This window comes from Pristiophorus japonicus, chromosome 7 (genome assembly GCF_044704955.1).
Source record: "Pristiophorus japonicus isolate sPriJap1 chromosome 7, sPriJap1.hap1, whole genome shotgun sequence".
NCBI classification, from domain to species: Eukaryota; Metazoa; Chordata; class Chondrichthyes; family Pristiophoridae; genus Pristiophorus; species Pristiophorus japonicus.
This window is the reverse complement of record NC_091983.1, coordinates 233482896-233505589: the sequence shown is the minus strand read 5'-3', so window position 1 is coordinate 233505589 and position 22694 is coordinate 233482896. Positions and strand designations below refer to the sequence as shown.

The window sequence follows — 22694 nt, the reverse complement described above, 5'->3', positions numbered from 1 at the left end:
AGGGAGGCAACATACCATCCTGGAGTCTCGATTGTGGCCACAGAAACGCCTATCTATACGCCTTACAATAGAATCCCCTACCACTATAGCTCTCCCACTCTATTTGCTGCCCTCCTGTGCAGCAGAGTCACCCATGGTGCCATGAACTTGGCTGATGCTGCCCTCCCCTGATGAGTTATGCTCCACAACAGTACACAAAATGGTGTATCTGTTTTGCAGGTTGATGAGCACAGGGGACCCCTTCACTACCTTCCTTCCACTGCCCTTCCTGTGGTCACCCATTCTCTCTCTGTCTTTGTAACCTTTGTCTACGGTGTAACCAACTCACTAAACATGCTATTCACGATATCCTCAGCATCGCGGCTGCTTCAGAGTGAATCCATGCGCAGCTCCAGTGCCGCAATACTGTCTGTCAGGAGCTGCAGCTGGATACACTTCCTGCACATGTTGTTGTCATGGACGCTGGAAGCGTCCCTGAGTTCCCATATAGCACAGGAGGAGCATGACATGTGTCTGGGCTCTCCTGCCATAACTTAACCCTTAAATTAACATAATTTGGCAACAATGATAAAGGTTACCTATTGATAAAAGAAAAGAAAAAGAAGAAAAACTGCTCACCAGCCAGTCACTTACCCCCTTGGCTATTACGTCACCCTTCGATTTCTTTCTAATATTTTTTGCAGTTCTCTCCCTGCTCCAACTGGATCCTCATCCACGCTGCCGCTCTCCGAGTGTTGGGCCTTTTATAGGCCTCTAGACTCACCGCGCCTCCTCCTCGACCCGCTAACATTGGTGTCCCTGGGTGAGCACCAGTTAAAGGTGTGGAGATGACAGTGTTAATAGAGTGGCTGGTTTCCGACAGGAGAATGGATTAGCTTAAGCCTAATATTGGAAGGAGAAGGAAAGCACACAGGCGTGAATCACTGTGGACTCAGGGTGAATGAGACCGCTGAATGAAAGGGTTAAGCGGCATTTGATCTTTGCCACCACTGTGCTCTTCGAGTGTATCAGCTTCACGGGCGTGATCTTTGGCTGGGCTTGTCTTCATACTGAAGAAGGATGAATATTTCTCCAACCTCTGTATCCCACTGCACAACTCCAGCAACCTCAAAGTGAATAATGGCACCAGAGAGTGTCCGGGGTGGGGCGGGGGGCGGCGGTGTCGGGAGGCGGTGAGGGAGAGCGAGAACGAACGCAAGGAAAAAGTGCAAGAGTGAGAGTGGGAGCGATCAAAGGAGGGAGGGAGGGAGAGAGAAATCACGCATGAGGACATATAGAACATAAGAACGTAAGAATTAGGAACAGGAGTAGGCCATCTAGCCCCTCGAGCCTGCTCCGCCATTCAACAAGATCATGACTGATCTGGCCGTGGACTCAGCTCCACTTACCCGCCCGTTCCCCATAACCCTTAATTCCCTTATTGGTTAAAAATCTTTCTATCTGTGATTTGATTACATTCACTGAGCTAGCCTCAACTGCTTCCTTGGGCAGAGTTTTCCACAGATTCAAAACCCTCTGGGAGAAGAAATACCTTCTCAACTCAGTTTTAAATTGGCTCCCCCGTATTTTGAGGCTGTGCCCCCTAGTTCTAGTCTCCCCGACCAGTGGAAACAACCTCTCTGCCTCTATCTTGTCTTAAGGGAGAGGAAGGGAGAGAGAGAAGGAAGAAGCGAGAGGGAGAGGGAGACAGTGCAGCACACCCTCAGTCCTGCCTCCTCCAACAATGCAGTGCTCCCTCAGTACTGTCACTTCAACAGTGCAGCGCTCCCTCAGTACTTCCCTTCCGACAGTGCAGCACTCCCTCAGTACTGCCCCTCTGACAGTGCAGCACTCCCTCAGTACGGCCCCTCCGACAGTGCAGCACTCCCTCAGTACTGCCCCTCCGACAGTGCAGCACTCCCTCAGTACTGCCCCTCCGACAGTGCAGCACTCCCTCAGTACTGCCCCTCCGACAGTGCAGCACTCCCTCAGTACTGCCCCTCTGACAGTGCAGCACACCCTCAGTCCTGCCTCCTCCAACAATGCAGTGCTCCCTCAGTACTGTCACTCCAACAGTGCAGCGCTCCCTCAGTACTTCCCTTCCGACAGTGCAGTGCTCCCTCAGTATTGCCCCTCCGACAGTGCAGCACTCCCTCAGTACTGCCCCTCCGACAGTGCAGCACTCCCTCAGTACTGCCCCTCCGACAGTGCAGCACTCCCTCAGTACTGCCCCTCTGACAGTGCAGCACTCCCTCAGTACTGTCGCTCTGACAGTGCAGCACTCCCTCAGTACTGCCCCTCTGACAGTGCAGCACTCCCTCAGTACTGCCCCTCTGACAGTGCAGCACTCCCTCAGTACTGCCCCTCTGACAGTGCAGCACTCCCTCAGTACTGTCTCTGCGTCAGTGCAGCAATGAACGGGCGGTGCTGAATCACGCACTGATATGGGTGGTTGGAGTTTGGAATATCACTATTTTGGGAAGGGAATTTATTTGAACTTTAAGGAAGTTTTGCAAAGGTAATATGACAAATATTTTTATCTGCGGGTCCCTGTATCTTTCAGCATCAATGAGCTGTCTTTTATTTTTACCGTCTCGTTCATGTTTTCTATAGCTCCATCAAATGTTCTGTATTTCAACAAAAGTGATATGGGTAGTGAGAGAGAGAGAAAAAGAAAGTGAGGGAGAGACAAAGGGAGGGAGCGAGGGAGAGAGAAAGAGAGGAGAGAAAGAAATCAAGTATTGAAGGGCAGTACATTTGTCACGATTGTGGTAAAACACAAAATTATCCACTTCGGTAGGAAAAATAGAAAAGTAGAGTATTTTTTAACTGGTGAGAGATTGGTGTTCAGAGGGAGCTGGGTGTCCTTGGACACGGATCACTGAAAGTTCACTTGCAGATACAGGAAGCAATTAAGAAAGCAAATGGTATGTTGGCTAGACATCTTACTACAATTATATAGGGCCCTGGTAGACGGTACCTGGAGCATTGTGTACAGTTTTGGGGCTGAAATTGCCCCTTTTTCTTTAAGAGACGTGACCACATTAAAGAGGCAGCAGGGGGACAGTCAGGACTCATTGCCTCGTGAGCGAGGACTCACCAACATTTATGAAATTGCCCTCCATTTGTTTACCAGCGGTGTTGGTCCGCTCCAAACCCCACCCACCGGCGGCAACCCTTTTCCACCCCGCGTGGGAAATTGCCCGGCGGGAAATTGCCCGCAGGAGCGGATCGGCCGTTGCTCGATGCCCCCGACAGCGTTCTCCTGCAGGAAGCTGAGTGTGGCTGGGCAGTGCGTCCGTCCTTAAAGGGGAGGTCGCTCTGCCGCTGCCGCCATTTTATTTCAATTGTCGGCCGATTACAAGTTCGGCCCGACAATGGCGGCCACGGGTTTGGCCGCGCCTCCAGCAGACAGCCCGGCAACCCTCTTGGGTACCGGGCGGCTGGCCCGGCCAAACCCTCCCTGGTGTCCCAGTGGACCAAATTAAACTAAGTACAGAGCTCACAGCGGTCTTCCCCTTTAACTGAGGGGAGGGATGTTATGACGCATCAACACAACACTGATGACTTTGAGTGATGTCCGCTCTGCTCCAAGTGTACTTCCGCCCCGCAGCTGCCCCAAACATCGCCCCGACCAGAAAAAAAATCAAAGAACTGAATTTCGCTCTACTTTAAGATTGGTGAGTGCGAACCCTTTCAGTCGGAGAACAATTTTGCCCCTTGATCTCCTTACCTAAGGAAGTATATACTTGCCAGAGAGGGAGTGTAACAGTGGTTTACCAGACTGATTCCAGGGATGGGGGGATTGTCCTGTGGGGAGAGATTGAATAGACTAGGTGTATATTCTCTAGAGATTAGAAGAATGAGAGGGGATCTCATTGAAACATAAAAAATGATTGCAGGACTTGACAGGGTAGATGCAGGGAGGATGTTTCCCCTGGCTGGGGAGTCTAGAAACAGGGGTCACTGTCTCAGAGTAAGGGGTTGGCCATTTCGGACTGAGATGAGGAGAAATCTCTTCACTCCGACGGTGGTAAATCTTTGGAATTCTCTACCCCTGAGGGCGATGGAGGCTCAGTAGTTGAGTGTATTCAAGACGGAGATTGATAGATATTTGAATATTAAGGAATCAAGGGATATATGGATAGTGTAAGAAAGTGGAGTTGATCTAGAAGATCAGCCATGATCTTATTGAATGGCGGAGCAGGCTCGAGGGGCCGAATGGCCTACTCCTGCTCCTAATTCTTATGTTCTTATGATTTTCCTCCCATGGGCGAATAATCATTTTCAGAAAGTACAATCGAGCCCATGGAATTCTTTCCAACAATGTTGCAGGAGACTTGGCAACGTTTTCAGATGGACTTTCTTGGCACATCACTGATATTACATTCTTCTGCATAGATTATTGTCATGGCTGTACTTTGGGATCAGTAGCACTAGATGGTGGCACTGTTGGAGGCCATTGGGCTGCACCAAGTGTGTGCAGCCCAAGTATAAAAGGCCAACCCTTTTGTATATTAGTCACTTTGGGCCTTAATAAAGCAGAGCCAAGGTTATACCTCTTGGAGTTAAACAGTACTCAGTCTAACAGTTACTGCATACACAACATTTGGCGATGAGGCAACAAGAACCTTTGTATGCAAAAATGAGCACAATTGGATTGTTGGAGTGATTTGTGGAAGGAGAAGATTGAGCAGACTTTGTGAGCTGTTTGAGCCAGTTCTTCATGGCCAACAAAATGGAGGAGGTCGGCGACGCAGATTGGCGCCAGGTGGTGTTCCTCGTGATTTGCGGTTCAACAATTTATGGTCTGATAAAGAATCTACTCCTGTTTGTGAGTCCAACAGAGAAGACATATGAAGAATTGTGTACACTGGTACAGGACCACCTTAAGCCAGACAAAGGCATCATCATCTCGAGATACAGATTTAAACACACGTTCGCTCAGAGGGCCAGAATGCGGCAGAATTTGTTGCTGACCTGTGACATCTAGCGAGACCGTGTAAGTTCGGGGCTGTGTTGGCAGACATGCTGCGGGACTTCTTTGTAGTCGGCATGAACCACGAGGTGATCCTGCGTTAGCTACTGGCGGTGGAGACGTTGGACTTGAATAGGGCCATCATGTTCGCTCAGTCATGCATGACGACGGATAGAAGTCTAAAGCAGATATCAGTGAAAAATCGAAACTCAGGAAGTACTGTAAATATGATTGATTCGGCGTTCGGCAGAACGACACATGGCAGGGCCTACCTGACTGCGTATGTGAAACCTGTGGCTGCCCAAAGTCCGCCAGCGGGAATGAATCTGATTTCTCCGTGTTGGCATTGTGGGGGAAATCACCGGCACCAGCAGTGCTGATTTAAGCAATATAGTTGCAAAGGTTGTCTGAGAGTGGGGCAAGTGTCTGCAGATGAGCAAGCGTGCTGCAACACACCATGTGGAGGATGATGGTCAGAAGTGCGGATCCAGATACGCAATCCATGATACCAGAGGAGGAAATGTATGGACTGTACTCATTTCTAACGAAGAGCAAACCAATAATGATCAACATGAAATTTAATGGGGTACTGGTATCGATGGAACTGGACATGAGTGCGAGTCGATCGATAATGAGCCAGAGGGCATTCAACAAGCTGTGGGACATTAAGGCTGTGAGGCCCAGGCTGATTCCAGTCACTACCAAGTTGCGCACGTACACCAAAGAACTCATAACGATGATTGGCAGTGCCACATTTAAAGTGTCGTATGACAGTGCGGTTCATGAGTTACTGCTGTGGATTGTCCCAAGCAACGGCCCAATGCTGTTCGGCAGGAACTGGCTTGAAAAAATATGATGTGACTGGAATGACGTCAAGGCATTGTCTTCGGAGGAAGATACATGTGCCCAAATATTGAAAAAGTTCCCCTCACTGTTCGAACCAGGCATCGGCAACTTCACGGGAGCCAAGGTACAGATCCACGTGGACTTGGATGCAAGACCCATCCATCATAAAGCTCGGCAATTCCATATATGATGAGGGAGCAGGTCGAAATCGAACTGGACAGACTCCAGCATGAAGGGATCATATCACTGGTTGAATTTAATGAATAGGCCAGCTCCATTGTTCCTGTGCTGAAAAGTGATGGCACAGTCAGAATCTGTGGAGACTACAAGGCTACGATCAACAGGGTTTCGAAACAGGATCAGTACCCATTACCGAAGGCTGATGACTTGTTTGCAATGCTAGCCGGGGGGGAAGTCGTTTACCAAACTGGACTTGATGTTGGCCTACTTGACACAGGAGCTGGTCGAGAAGTCAAAGAGACTTCCATGCATTAACACGCATAAAGGACAGTTTATTTATCACAGGTGGAATTCGCTCGGCTGCAGCCATATTTCAGAGGAACATGGAGAGTCTACTGAAGTCTGTTCCCAGAACCGTTGTGTTCCAAGATGACATCCTGATCACAGGTCGTGACTCCGAGGAGCTTCTGAACAACCTGGAAGAGGTTCTACATCGTCTGGACAAAGTGGGACTCAGACTGAAACGCTCGAAGTGCGTCTTCATGGCACCAGAGGTTGAATTCCTGGGGAGGAAAATTGCTGCTGACGGCATCAGGCCCACGGACGCAAAAACCAAAGCCATCAAGAATGCACCCAGGCCGCAGAATGTGACGGAGCTGCGTTCTTCCCTGGATCGACTCAACTACTTCGATAACTTCCTACCTAAATTGAGCACCGTATTAGAACCACTGCACATGCTGCTAAAAAAAGGCGACAACTGGTTGTGGGATGTGTCTCAAGACAGAGCTTTTGAGAAAGCCACTAATCTGCTTTGCTCTAACAAGCTGTTGGTACATTATGACCCATGTAAACATTTAGTATTGGCCTGCGATGTTTCGTCATATGGAATTGGTTGCGTACTCCAACAAGCTAATGAGTTGGGTAAACTTCAACCAGTCGTGTATGCTTCAAAAAGTTTGTCTAAAGTGGAAAGAGCCTACAGTATAGTAGAGAAAGAAGCACTAGCCTGTGTGTATGGGGTTAAAAAGATACATCAGTACCTGTTTGGTCTTTGGCTTGTACTGGAGACAGATCACAAGCTGCTCATTTCACTGTTCTCTGAAAACAAAGGTATCAATACCAATGCTCCATCGTGCATCCAGAGGTGGACGCTGACATTATCCGCTTACGATTATGTCATTCGCCATAGACCTGGCACCGAGAATTGTGCCGATATTTTGAGCCATCTGCCGTTGCCCACACCGGAGGTGGAAACACCACAACTGGCGGACCTATTGTTAGTTATGGATGCTTTTGAGAGTGAAGGATTCCCTGTCACGGCTCAACAAGCTAAGATCTGGACCATCCATGACCTGATTTTATCGGTGGTGAAGAGTTGCATCCTCAAAGTTGATTGGTCTGCCATACCCAAGCAAATGTGCGAGGAGACCAAACCTTACATTGGTCGTAAAGATGAACTGTCTATTCAGTCGTGTTGTTATGCCCAAGAAAGGGAGAGAGAAATTTGTGCGTGAGCTACATAGCACACATCCCGGCATTGTAATGATGAAAGCCATCGCCAGGTCTCATGAATGGTGGCTAGGAATTGACTCTGAGCTGGAATCATGTGTGCATCAGTGCAACACTTGCATGCAGCTCAGCAAAGCACCAGCAGAACCACCGCTGAGTCTGTGGTCGTGACCGTCCAAACCATGGTCCAGGATCCACATCGACTTTGCAGGTCCATTCCTGGAGAAGATGTTTTTAATTGTGGTGGATGCATATTCGAAGTGGATAGAGTGTATAATCATGCCATCCAGTACATCCACAGCTGCCATTGAGAATGTCAGTGTCATGCTTGTGACACATGGTCTGCCTGACATGGTTGTTAGCGACAACGGATCGTGCTTCACCAGTCAGGATTTTCAAGAGTTTATGAAACTCAATGGTATCAAACATGTAAAGTCAGCACCGTTCAAACCTGCATCCAATGGACAAGCAGAACGTGCTGTCCAAATCATAAAGCAGAGTATGAAGCAAGTAACCCAAGGGTCACTGCAGACCCACCTATCATGCATACTGCTTAGTTACAGGACAAGACCACACACGCTTACCGGGGTCTCACCGGCTGAACTAATGGTGAAGAGAGGTCTTAAGACCAAGCTATCTCTTGTACACCCTGACTTGAATGATTATGTTGAATATAGAAGATAAAGTCAGCACAGGTATCACGATCGCACTGCTGTGTCACGCGATATTTCTGTAAATGATCCTGTATATGTTCTGAATTATGGTCAGGGTCCCAAGTGGATCGCTGGTACTGTCCTGGCCAAGGAGGGCAACAGAGTATTTATTGTCAAGCTCAAAAATTGCCAAACATGCGGGAATCATATGGATCAGACAAAGCTGCGGCACACAGACGAACTGGAACAGTCGGAGGAAGAGACAATCAATGACCAACCAACCTACCCCCAGTCATCAGAGCACTCAGTGGTCATCAGTGAATCAGGACTTTCAATCACTGACATGTTCAATGAAAATAGACTTTCAATCCCTGACATGGCCATTGCCACTCCCATCAGGTCAGCCACCCAGCCACCAGTCACAACAGACTCTGAACACTCACCCAAGGCTGGAGTTGAACTGAGATGGTCAACCCGAGAGGGTAAAACACCGGACCATCTCAATTTATAAAAGACTGTGTTAATATCTCAGAGGTGGGTATTGTCATGTATGTACTTTCAGGATCATTAGCCACTAGATGGCGTCACTGTTGGAGGCCATTGGGCTGCACGCATATGTGTGCAGCCCAAGTATAAAAGGCCAGTCATTTTATATATTATTCATTTTGGGCCTTACTAAAGCAGAGCCAAGGACATACCTCTTGGAGTTAAACAGTACTCAGTCTAACAGTTATTGAATACACAACAATTATTATCTACCATAATTTCTTCTTATCTCACCACATTTATTTTTGTTTTGATTTTGAGGGCTGTATAATTTGCATTTTAGATTTTACGGAAGTAGTCAGCAAATTATAGATTAATGAGGAAGAGTTTTCCGCAAGTGTAACAAAATATTTACAGCACAGAAAATAGCCATTGGGCCCAAAAGGTCCATGCCAGTGTTTATGCTCCACACGGGCCTTCTCCCACCACACTTCATCTCACCCCATCAACTTATCCTTCAATTGCTTTCTCACACTTGTGATTATCCAGCTTCCCCTTTTTGTATCTCACCTCAATCATGAGTTCCTCATTCTCACCCCTCCCTGGGTAAAATTGAAAATCACTGAACAGGATTCTCCGCATTCTTTTCGGAGTGTAACCAACGTCTGACGTCTCATGAGGGTGGGACAATACTGGGAGAGTCAGTACTGAGTGAACGCTGTCCTGTCGGAGGCTCAGTAGTGAGGGAACACTGCACTTCGGAGGGTCAGTACTGAAGGAGCATTGCCCTGTCGGAAGGTCAGTACTGATCGAGCGCTGCCGTGTCGGAGGGTCAGTACTGAGGGAGCTCTTCCCTGTCGGAGGGTCATTACTGAGGGAGTGCTGCACTTTCGGAGGGTAGGTACTGAGGGAGCACTGCACTGTTGTAGGGTCAGTACTGAGGGAACGCTGCACTATCGGAGGGTCATTACTGAGGGAGCACTGCACTGTTGTAGGGTCAGTACTGAGGGAGCACTGCACTGTTGTAGGTTCAGTACTGAGGGAACACTGCATTGTTGTAGGGTCAGTACTGAGGGAGCACTGCACTGTTGTAGGGTCAGTACTGAGGGAGCACTGCATTGTTGTAGGGTCAGTACTGAGGGAGCACTGCATTGTTGTAGGGTCAGTACTGAGGGAGCACTGCACTGTTGTAGGGTCAGTACTGAGGGACGCTGCACTGTTGTAGGGTCAGTACTGAGGGAACGCTGCACTATCGGAGGGTCATTACTGAGGGAGCACTGCACTGTTGTAGGGTCAGTACTGAGGGAGCACTGCACTGTTTTAGGTTCAGTACTGAGGGAGCACTGCATTGTTGTAGGGTCAGTACTGAGGGAGCACTGCACTGTTGTAGGGTCAGTACTGAGGGAGCACTGCATTGTTGTAGGGTCAGTACTGAGGGAGCACTGCACTGTTGTAGGGTCAGTACTGAGGGAGCACTGCACTGTTGTAGGGTCAGTACTGAGGGAGCACTGCACTGTTGTAGGGTCAGTGCTGAGGGAGCACTGCACTGTTGTAGGGTCAGTACTGAGGGTGCACTGCACTGTTGTAGGGTCAGTACTGAGGGAGCACTGCACTGTCAGAGGGTCAGTACTGAGGGACGCTGCACTGTTGTAGGATCAGTATTGAGGGAGCACTGCACTGTCGGAGGATGAGTACTGAGGGACGCTGCACTGTCAGAGTGTCAGTACTGAGGGACGCTGCACTGTTGTAGGGTCAGTACTGAGGGTGCACTGCACTGTTGTAGGGTCAGTACTGAGGGATGCTGCACTGTCAGAGGGTCAGTACTGAGGGACGCTGCACTGTTGTAGGGTCAGTACTGAGGGAGCACTGCACTGTCGGAGGGTGAGTACTGAGGGACGCTGCACTGTCGGAGGGTCAGTTCTGAGGGAGCACTGCACTGTCGGAGGGTGAGTACTGAGGGAACACTGCACTGTTGTAGGGTCAGTACTGAGGGATGCTGCACTGTTGTAGGGTCAGTACTGAGGGAGCACTGCACTGTTGTAGGGTCAGTACTGAGGGAGCACTGCACTGTTGTAGGGTCAGTACTGAGGGACGCTGCACTGTTGTAGGGTCAGTACTGAGGGAGCACTGCACTGTTGTAGGGTCAGTACTGAGGGAGCACTGCACTGTCAGAGGGTCAGTACTGAGGGAGCACTGCACTGTTGTAGGGTCAGTACTGAGGGAGCACTGCACTGTCAGAGGGTCAGTACTGAGGGAGCACTGCACTGTAGGATACGCTGTCTTTCGCGATTTTAAACCAAAGCTCCATCTATCCCCTTGGGAGAACATAATAGAACCTATGGCCATTATTGGAAGAAGATCAGGGAATGAGGTTTCTCCCGTGTCCTGGGAACCAATATTTATCCCTTAACCAACATCAATATGAACAGATTATCTGGTCATTGATCACATTGCTGTTTGTGGGTTCTTGCTGTGTGCAAATTGGCTGCGGCATTTCCTTCATTACAACAATGACTACACTTCAAAAAGTAGGTCATTGACTGTACAGCGATTGGGATGTCCTGAGGTGGTGAAAGGCACTGTAGAAATGGGAGCTCTTTCTTTCAGGCACTGGATCAGGAACCTCCCAGGTTATCAAAGGGCATTTTACAAGACTCGGGGTCAATGGCACCGTTGAACAAGAAGGCCAAGCGGTATTTGACCTTTGCCACCGGGCTCTTCGAGTGCATCAGCTTCACGGGCGTGATCTTCGGCTGGGCTTCCCTCATCTTCGTACTGAAGAAGGAGGAATATTTCTCCGACCTCTGTGTCCCATTGCACAACTCCAGCGACCCCGGCGCGAGGAATGGCACCAGTGAGTATCTGCGGGATGAGGGAAGGGAGGGGGTAGGGGAAAGAGGGAGAGAGAGTGACTGAGTTTGGAATGGCACCAGTAAGTGTCCGAAGGGAGGGAGATAGAGGGACAGAAAGAGAGAGGGACAGAGAGAGAGGGACAGAGAGAGAGGGCAACAGAGAGAGAGAGTGACAGAGAACGAGAGAGAGAGACAGAGAGAGAGAAAGGGGTGACAGAGAGAGAGGGACAGAGAGAGAGGAGGAGAGAGAGTGAGCGAGAGGGACAGAGAGAGACAGAAATACAGAGAAAGAGAGAGAGAGAGGGACAGAGATTGAGAGAGGGACAGAGAGAGTGAGGGAGGGAGAGGGCCAGAGAGAGACAAACAGAGAGACAGAGAGAGAGAGAGAGACACAGAGAGAGAGAGAGAGGGAAACAGAGAGAGAGAGAGAGAGAGAGAAATGGGTGACAGAGAGAGGGACAGAGAGAGAGTGAGGGAGAGAGAGAGACACAGAGAGAGAGAAAGAGAGAGAGAGAGAGAGGGACAGAGAGAGAGAGAAAGTGGTGACAGAGTGAGAGGGACAGAGAACGAGAGGAACAGAGAGAAAGAGCGAGCAGGACAGAGAGAGAGACAGAAAGACAGAGAAAGAGAGAGAGAGGGACAGAGAATGAGAGAGGGACAGAGAGAGAGAGAGAGTAAGGAGTGATGGAGGGAGAGGGACAGAGAGAGAGAGAAACAGAGAGAGAGGGGGAGAGAGAGTGAGGGAGAGGGACAAAGAGAGAGACAGAGAAAGAGAGAGAGGGAAAGAGAGAGACAGGGGTGACAGAGAGGGACAGAGAGAGAGAGGAACAGAGAGAGCGAGGGAGAGGGACAAAGAGAGAGACAGAGAGAGAGAGAAACTGAGAGAGAGAAAGGGATGACAGATCGAGAGAGGGACAGTGAAAAAGAGTGACAGGGAGAGAGGGACAGAGCAAACTATGTCGGTATGAGGGGTGACTTGGCTAAGGTAGATTGGGAAACTACAGTAAAAGATATGATGGTAGACAAGCAACGGCTAGCATTTAAAGATCTAATACATCATTTACAACAAATATACATTCCTTTAAGACACAAAAACCTCACAGGAAAACTGGTTAAACATGGCTAACAAGAGATGTTAAAACTAGTATTAGATCGAATGAAGAGGCTTATAATGGTGCCAGAAAGACTAATAAGCCTGAGGATTAGGAGGATTTTAGAATTCAGCAAAGAAGGACCAAGAAATTGATCTGGAAAGAGAAAAAGAATATGGGAGTAAATTAGGAAGAGACATAAAAACAGATCGTAACCATTTCTATAGGTATGTAAATAGGAAGAGATAAGTGAAGGGAATGACATAGGTAGAAAGAGGGGTGAGGTCCTGCAGGCAGAGTTTAGGGAGCTAGGAGAAAGATTAAAAAGCAAGATCTCAAAGGTAGCAATCTCCGGGTTACTCCCGGAGCCACGTGCTAGTGAGTACAGAAATAGGGGGATAGAGAAGATGAATACGTGGCTGGAGAGATGGTACATGCGGGAGGGCTTTAGATTCCTGAGGCATTGGGACTGTTTCTGGGGGAGGTGGGACCTGTACAAGCCGGACAGGTTGCTCCTCATTATACCCACGACCAATATCCTCGCGGGAGGTTTTGCTATTCTTATTGGGGAGGGTTTAAATTAGCTTGGCAGGGGGATGGGAACTGGAGAATAGATTCAGTGGGGAAGAGAAGTAAAGCTGGAATTGGGCAGCAGAGTAGTAGAAGTAGAAAGTGAATTTGGAAGATAGATGAAACATGGGCTGGAAAATAGACAAAAGGGTAGTTTGGCAATACTAAATGTGATATACTTCAATGCAAGGAGTATAGGAAATAAGGCAGATGAGCTGAGAGCACAGATTGACACTTGGCAGTATGATATTATAGCTATTACTGAGACGTGGCTGACAGAAGGATAGGTATGGCAGCTGAACTTTCCTGGTTACAGGATTTTCAGACAGGATAGAGAGGGGGGTAAAACAGGAGGGGGTGTCGCAGTATTGATTAAAGAAACAATCACATCTGTGGGAAGGGATGATATGTTAGAGGAGTCATCAAACGAGGCCATATGGGTTGAATTAAAGAATAAAAAAGGGGCGATCACAATATTGGGAGTGTACTATAGACCCCCAAGCAGTCAGAGTGAGATAGAAGAACAAATATGTGGGCAAATTGCTGCAAAGTGCAAAATCTATCGAGCTGTAATAGTGGGGGATTTCAACTATGCCCATATTAACTTGGAAAAAGGTAGTGTGAATGGTACAGAAGGTGCGGAATTCCTAAAATGCATTCAGGAAAAATTATTTTGCCAGTACATAACAAACCCAACAAGGAAGGGTCAGTTCTGTACTTAGTTTTGGGGTATGAAGAGGGGCAGGTGGAAGGGGTATCAGTGGGAGAGCATTTTGGTGCTCGTGACCATAATTCAGTAAGATTTAGGGTAGTTATGGAAAAGGAAAAAGGGGGACCAGTGAAAAAAGTTCTCAACTGGGGAAAAGCCAATTTTGCTGAGCTGAGATGGGATTGGGCCAAAATGGACTGAAACTGGCTACTTGATGGGAAATCAGTGTCAGAGCAGTGGGAGTCATTCAAGGAGGAGATCCTGAGGGTACAGAGCAAGTATGTTCCACTAATAAAAGGGTGGGGCTAACAAATCTAGAGCCCTCTGATGTCGGGGGACATATCGAGTAAGATAAAAAAAAAGGGAAGCTTATGACAGATACGGAGAACTCAACACTGCAGAAACTCTAGCGGAGTATAAGAATTAAAAAAGATATCAGGAAGTCAGAGAGAGAGAATGAAAGAATGTTGGCAGTAAAATCAGGGAAAAGCCAAAGATGTTTTATAGATATATTAAGAGCAAGAGGATAACTAGAGAAAGAGTGGGGCCTCTTAGAGACCGTCAATGAAATCTGTGTGTAGAGGCAGAAGATGTCGGTAAGATATATAATGAATACTTTGCATCTGTGCAGCAGCTCAGAGTGGGAAAACCGAGTTTGGTGAGTGGGAGAGTCTCAAGGGTTTGGAGGCTGGTGGCAATTGCTAGTCGCCTCTCAGTAAGATTAACAGTTAAATATTTAGCATTCTTTCAGGCTGAGGTAGAGACAAACTAGCAAGCTAGCTCTCCAGTAGTTTGCTAAATAGCCAGTTAGTTAAAACTAGTTAAAACCGGTTTTTGAGCAGCTGACCAGTGGTGACTCATCTGAGCCACAAGCAATTTAAAAATCGAGGGCACGTGCTGTTAGCTCGGAGTGCAGCAGCTCAGAGTGGGAAAACAGGGTTTAGTAAGTGGGAGAGTCTGGTGAAGTGGGGGCGGGAGGTTTTGCTTTGCCTTGTTTTTCCTAACTTTTTCCGCAGAGCGGCGACGTACCTGAGCCGGAGCAGACCGAGGCCCGAGGGTGGGAATAAAAGCCACAGCAGACATAGAAACATAGAAAAATAGGTGCAGGAGGAGGCCATTCGGCCCTTCGAGCCTGCACCACCATTCAATGAGATCATGGCTGATCATTCACCTCAGTACCCCTTTCCTGCTTTCTCTCCCTATCCCTTGGTCCCCTTAGCTGTAAGAGCCAAATCTAACTCCCTCTTGAATATATCCAATGAACTGACATCAACAACTCTCTGCGTTGGGAATTCCACAGGTTAACAACTCTCCGAGTGAAGAAGCTTCTCCTCATCTCAGTCCTAAATGGCCTACCCCTTATCCTTAGACTGTGTCCCCTGGTTCTGGACTTCCCCAACATTGGGAACATTCTTAGTGCATCTAATCTGTCCAGTCCCGTCAATTTTAAATGTTTCTATGAGATCCCCTCTCATTCTTCTAAACTCCAGTGAATACAGGCCCCGACGATCCAGTCTCCCTTCATATGTCAGTCCTGCCATCCTGGGAATTAGTCTGGTGAACCTTTGCTGCACTCCTTCAATAGCAAGAATGTCCTTCCTCGGGGTTAGGAGACCAAAACTGAACACAATATTCTAGGTGAGGTCTAACCAAGGCCATGTATAACTACAGTAAGACCTTTCTTCTCCTATACTCAAATCCCCTAGCTATGAAGGCCAACATACCATTTGCCTTCTTCACCGCCTGCTGTACCTGCATGCCAACTTTCTATGACTGATATACCATGACACCCAGGTCTCGTTGCACCTCCCCTTTTCCTAATCTACCGCCATTCAGATAATATTCTGCCTTCGTGTTTTTGCCACCAAAGTGCATAACCTCACATTTATCCACATTATACTGCATCTGCCATGCATTTGCCTAATCACCTAACCTGTCCAAGTCACCCTGCAGCCTCTGAGCATCCTCCTCACAGCTCTCACCACCACCCAGTTTAGAGTCATCTGCAAACGTGGAGATATGATACTCAATTCCTTCATCGAAATAATTAATGTATATTGTAAATAGCTGGGGTCACAGCACTGAGCCCTGCAGCACCCTATTAGTCACTGCCTGCCATTCTGAAAAGGACCCATTTATCCAGACTCTCTGCTTCCTGTCTGCCAACCAGTTCTCTATCCACATCTGTACATTACTCCCAATACCATCTGCTTTAATTTTGCACATCAATCTCTTGTGTGGGACCTTGTCAAAAGCCTTTGAAAGTCCAAATACACCACATCCATTGGTTCTCCCTTGTCCACTCTACGAGTTACATCCTCAAAAAATTCCAGAAGATTTGTCTAGCATGATTTCCCTTTTACAAATCCATGCTGACTTGGACCGATCCTGTCACTGCTTTCCAAATGCGCTGCTATTTCTTCTTTAATAATTGATTCCATCATTTTCAGTCTAACTGGTGTATAATTCCCCGTTTTCTCTCTCCCTCCTTTTTTAAAAAGTGGTGTTACATTAGCTACCCTCCAGTCCACGGGAACTGATCCAGAGTCGATAGACTGTTGGAAAATGATTACAATTGCATCCACTATTTCTAGGGCTACTTCCTTAAGTACTCTGGGATGCAGATTACCAGGCCCTGGGGATTTTTCAGCCTTCAATCCCATCAATTTTGCAAACACAATTTCCAGCCTAATAAGGATTTTCTTCACTTCCTCCTTCTGACTAGACCCTCGGTCCCCTAGTATTTCCGAAAGGTTATTTGTGTCTTCCTTCGTGAAGACAGAAGCAAAGTATTTGTTCAACTGGTCTGCCATTTCTTTGTTCCCCATTATAAATTCAGCTGATTCTGACTGCAAGGGACCTACGGTTGTCTTCACTAATCTTGATCTCTTCATATATCTATAGAAGCTTTTGCAATTAGTTTTTATGTTCCCAGCAAGGTTCCTCTCATACTCTCTTTTCCCCCTCCTGATTAAAGCCTTTGTCCTCCTCTGCTGAATTTTAAATTCCTTGTGGTCCTCAGGTTTGCTGCTTTATATAGCCAATTTATATGCCTCTTTCTTGGATTTAACACGATCCTTCATTTCCCTTGTTAGCCATGGTTGAGCCAGCTTCCCCATTTTAATTTTACTCCAGACAACGATGTTCAATTATTGAAGTTCATCCATGTGATCTTTAAATGTTTGACATTGCCTATCCACCGTCAATCCTTTAAATATAATTCGCCAGTCTATTCTAGCCAATTCACGTCTCATACCATCGAAGTTACCTTTCCTTAAGTTCAGAACCCTAGTCTCTGAATTAACTGTGTCACTCTCCATCTTAATAAAGAATTCTGCCATATTATGGTCACTCTTCCCCAAGGGGCCTCGCACAAGAAGATTACTAATTAGTCCTTTCTCATTACACATGACCCATCTAGGATGGCCAGCCCTCCAGTTGGTTCGTCGATATATTGGTCTAGAAAACCATCCCTAATACACTCTAGGAAATCCTCCTCACCGTATTGCTACCAGTTTGGTCAGCTCCACCCATACAGATTCCACATCATCCAAGCTAATGCTCTTCCTTACTATTGCGTTAATTTCCTCTTTAACCAGCAATGCTACCCCACCTCCTTTTCCTTTCTGTCTATCGTTCCTGAATGTTGAATACCCCTGGATGTTGAGCTCCCAGCCTTGGTCACCCTGGAGCCATGTCTCCATGATACCAATTATATCATATTCGTTTTTAACACACTTTACTGCCTGCGCAGTTAATTCCTCCACCTTATTACAAATACGTCTCGCATTGAGGCACAGAGCCTTCAGGCTTGTCCTTTTAACACACTTTGCCCCTTTAAAATTTTGCTGCAATGTGGCCCTTTTTGATTTTTGCCTTAGGTTTCTCTGCCCTCCACTTTTTCTTTTACTTTTCTTCTTTCTATCTTTTGCTTCTGCCCCCATTCTATTTCCCTCTGTCTCCCTGCCTAGTTTCCCATCCCCCTGCCATATTAGTTTAACCCCTCCCCAACAGCACTAGAAAACACTCCCCCTAGGACATTGGTGCCGGTTCTGCCCAGGTGCAGACCGTCCGGTTTGTACAGGTCTCACCACCCGCAGAACCGGTTCCAATGTCCCAGGAATTTAAATCCTTCCCTTCTGCACCATTCCTGAGCTATCCTGCAATTTATCTCAGCTATCCTGCAATTCCTACTCTGACTAGCATGTGGCACTGGTAGCAATCCTGAGATTACTACCTTTGAGGTCCCACTTTTTAAACTAGCTCCTTAAAATCAGCTTGTAGGCCCTCATCCAGTTTTTTACCCATATCTTTGGTACCTATATGCAGTACGACAACTGGCTGTTCACCCTCCCTCTCGAAAATGCCCTGCAGCCGTTCTGAGACATCCTTGACCCTTGCACTCGGGAGGCAACATACCATCAGCATACAGCCAGTGTGATCTCCTGGACTAGTTTTGATCACCTGGTTGGATCGGAGAGGAATTTTCCCAGATTTTTCCGCAATTGGCCTGGGTTTTTTTCTGGTTAATGCCTCTCCCAGGAGATCGCATGGCTCCGGGTGAGGAGAACCCTGTGTGTGACATCACAGGTAATGCAGGTAAGTGATTGGTTGTGATTGTGGGCTAAGTTTTTCTTTTAAATTAATATATAGCATATAACTAAATACTAAAAACTGACCTTTACTTGTTTAACTAATTTGATAAACTATATAGGGTAAATACTTGATTAACGCTAAACTAATTAATTAAATAAATTAATGGGAAAACAGAAGATGTGTTGTTGCTGCAATATGTGTGAGGTTCTAGAAGTTTTGGTCGAGGGCGACTACATCTGCGGTAAGTGTCTGCGGCTCCGGGTTGAGGAGCTGGAGTCCGAGCTGCAGACATTGCGAGACATGAGAGAGGGAGAAAGTTACTTGGACCTGTTGCTCCAGGAGGCAGCCACACCCTCTAGATTAAATACTTTAGAATTGACACATGGTCAGGGACTGGAGCATGTGACTGCGAGTGAAGCAGGTAAGGGGATCCAGGAGGTAGTATTGCAGGAGCCTCAGTCCCTGCACTTGTCCAATAGATTTTAGGTTCTTGCAACACTTGTGGATAAGTGTGCAGACTGCGGGGTGGACAAGCAGATTGACCAAGGTACCGTGGTGCAGAAAGCCATTCAAGTGCAGGGAGTAAAGAGGCAGGTGGTTGGAGAAGGGGACAGTATAGTTAGGGAGATAGATCGGGTTCTCTGCAGCCGAGAGTGTGCATCCCGAAGGCGATGTTGCCTACCTGGTGCCAGGGTAAAGGACATCTCCTCCGCCAGGCCGGAGGAGAACTTGGAGTGGGAGGGGGAGCATCCAGTTGCCGTGGTACATGTAGGTACCAATGACATAGGTAGGATTAAGAAAGAGGTTCTGCTGAGAGAGTTTGAACATCTAGGGACTAAATTGAAAAGCAAAACCACAAAGGTAGTAATCACTGCATTATTTCCTGAGCCACAAGCAAATTGGCATAGGGTCAATAGGAGGGGCAGTATTGAGGGAGCACCGCACTGTTGGAGGGCCAGTACTGTGGGAGTGCCACATTGTCGGAGGGGCATTACTGAGGGAGTGCCACACTGTCAGAGGGGCAGTACTGAGGGAGTGCGACACTGTCAGAGGGACAATACTGCAGGACAGCCACACTGTTGGAGGGGCAGTTCTGAGGGAAGGCCACACTGTCGGAAAGTCATTACTGAGGGAACACCAGACTGTTGGAGGGTCCGTCTTTCATATGAGACATTAAACCAAGGCCCCAGTCTGCCCTCTTATTTGAAGAAAAGTTCCCACAGCCACTATTGGAAGAAGAGCAGGGGCAGTTCTGCCCAAGGGATAGGGACAATATTTATCCCACAACCAATATCACAAAAAAACAGATGATCTGGTCATTAATCACGTTGCTGTTTGTGTGGACTTGCTGTGTGAAAATTGGCTGCCATGTTTTCTACATTGCAACAGTAACTACACTTCAAAAGGACTTCAGTTGGGACGGCTTGAGTTGGTGAAAGGCGCTGTAGAAATCGATGCTCTTTCTCTGTCTGTCTCACTCACTTTCTCGTCCTTTCTTTCTCTCTCTCAGTGGACTGTGATTGGCAGGATGAGCGCTTCACCCTCATCTTCACCCTCGCCTCCTGCACCATCAACTTTGTGGCCTTCCCCAGTGGTTTACTGTTTGACCACTTTGGTACCATGGTAACCCATGTCCTGGCCATGTAATTACTTGCCCTCTTCTGGGCTTTTGGGTTGTTAGAGGTTGATATGACTTGACACAGTCAGTAGAAGAGAAACAATTAAGACAGAAAGAGAATCATGATAGAGGTAGAGTAAGAGAGTGATGTGTAATATTGAATCAGAAGGTTAGAGTGAAGAACCATCACCATAAATGGTTAAAGTGGTTACCAGGAATATTAAAGATATATGGTCCTCGCACATATTTGATGATGGAAATGTTAGGTTTGTTCATATTGAAGGAGCTGAAAGTTGAAATGATTCGATTATTTCTGATGAGTCAGATAGTCTTGTTATAAGTAGAGTACCAATAGCAAATCCTACATCTGATGTACTGGAAACAAGTCCAAGAGAAAGTCAGAATTTAAGTCTGAGTCAGGCAGGCAGACAGTCTGAAGTTGTACAGAGTTCAAATGTAGATCAAGGGCATCTCTTGAAGAAAAACTCTCCTCAGGCTCAGCCTAGAATGAGTCTAACTGCAACACCAAGTTTGGAGAGCGAAGGTATCCTCATCGAAACAGAAACCCCTGGTTAAGTTTGATTTGTAAATATGGTAAACTAAGTCCATGGGGCTGAAATTGCTCCTTTCCTTTTGGCCTTTTAACACCGGAAAGTGGCGGCCACACTGGGGAGTGCAATGGCCGCTGACTTTTCGTGTGATGGCCGCCATGATCAAAATTCCGCTTCTGTGCTATCCCGGTGGTGACCCGCTCCCCCCACTGCTCCGCTGTTGCCGATCCGTGCTAAGTACATCATCACAGTGTGTACCGTCGATCTACTCCCCGCCCCGCCCCCATCAACGGCGAAATTCTGCCGTGAAAACTTACGGCCCGCCCGGTGGTTCCAAAGCAAGCTTTTTTGTGGTGGTCCAGTGAGGCTGAGGCCTTCTGTAATGGTGGCACAGCTCCCCTTAAAGGGGAGGACCGACTGCTGCTGCCGCCATGTTTTTTATTTTGTCGGACGACTGCCATGTCGGCCCGACAATTATGCCTCCAGGTTCGGCCGGGCCACCAACAGACAGCCTGGCACCCCCTCTTCAGTGCCAGGCCGCTGGTCCTGCAGAAACCCAACCTAGAGGCCCGGTGGACCGAAGTTTAAAGATCGCGCAGGCTCTCACCTTTAAGTGAAGGGGAGAGCCGTGGTGATGCGGCATTGTGCTGACCTCATCGCCGGGACCACTCCACAGCCCCCCGCCCCCGCAACTTCCCCCCTCTAGTCTTGTCACCGCCGCATATCCGCCCCCATTAAGTGCAACTTCCAGATCCGAGTGAAAAAAACAAAGAGCAGAATTTTGTTCAAGAGGCGACCTCACTCACCATGGCGGTAAAAAACATAGAAACGTGCTGTGTACGCCATGTTTCGGGCGTGGGTAAATTTTGGCCCGAATATCTTTGATGTGTATAACCATGCAAGTTATGTATGATGATTATTTTGTTATGATTAATTACTCATTAAGGGGGGAGAAGTATAATGTAGCTCCCCCTAGTGGACTACTGTGTAAATACAACTGCTGATGTATATTATAAAAGCATCATGTTCTTGTAGTCCGTGTGTTTGTGATGTCACAAAGAAGATATCAGAGGTTCAGAGGAGGTTTACCGGGAATGAGGAACTTCAGTCATGTGGAGAGATTGAAGAAACTGGGGTTGTTCTCTTTCGAGCAGAGAAGATTGAAGAGAGACCAAATCGAGATACAGTTTGATTGCTGTTTTGATTTGTTGTCAGTGTAAACTCTGAGAATAGTTCCCCGAATAAATCCAAAAAACACTGTGTGCATTTATTGGAGCAATTTATGACTGAACTATATACTTTCACCACCTCAGGATGTCCCAAAACACTTTAAAACTAATGAAGTTCTTTTGAAGTGTAGTCACTGTTCTAATGTAGGAAACGTGGCAGTCAATTTATGCACAGCAAGCTCCCACAGAGAGAAATGCAATATGACCAGACACCAACTGTATTTTTAGTGATGTGCGTGAGGGATAAATATTGGCCACAGGATTCCGGGGAGAATTGCCCTGTTCTTCCAGTACCAGCTATGTCCACTTCGGAGGGCGGAAGGGACATTGGTTTAGCTTTTTATTTGAAAGAGGGCATCTCTAACAGTGCAGCTCTTCCTCAGTACTGCCACTCCCATAGTGCAGCGCTCCCTCAGTACTGCCCCTCCCACAGTACAGCACTCCTTCAGTACTGCCCCTCCTACTGTGCAGCACTCCCTCAGTGCAGCACTCCCTCAGTACTGCCCCTCCTACTGTGCAGCACTCCCTCAGTGCAGCACTCCCTCAGTGCAGCACTCCCTCAGTACTGCCCCTCCCTCAGTGCAGCACTCCCTCAGTACTGCCCCTCCCACAGTGCAGCGAACCCTCAGTACTGCCCCTCCCACAGTGCAGCGAACCCTCAGTACTGCCCCTCCCACAGTGCAGCACTCCCTCAGTACTGTCCCTCCCACAGTGCAGTACTCCTTCAGTACTGCCCCTCCCACAGTGCAGCGAACCCTCAGTACTGCCCCTCCCACAGTGCAGCGAACCCTCAGTACTGCCCCTCCCACAGTGCAGCGAACCCTCAGTACTGCCCCTCCCACAGTGC

General features: G+C 47.7%; 1 pseudogene; it reads left to right on the top strand.

Moving 5' to 3' along the window:
- Positions 1 to 11295: 11295 nt before the first annotated feature.
- Positions 11296 to 22694, top strand: part of LOC139266697 (equilibrative nucleobase transporter 1-like) — a 67257-nt pseudogene continuing 55858 nt past the window's right edge.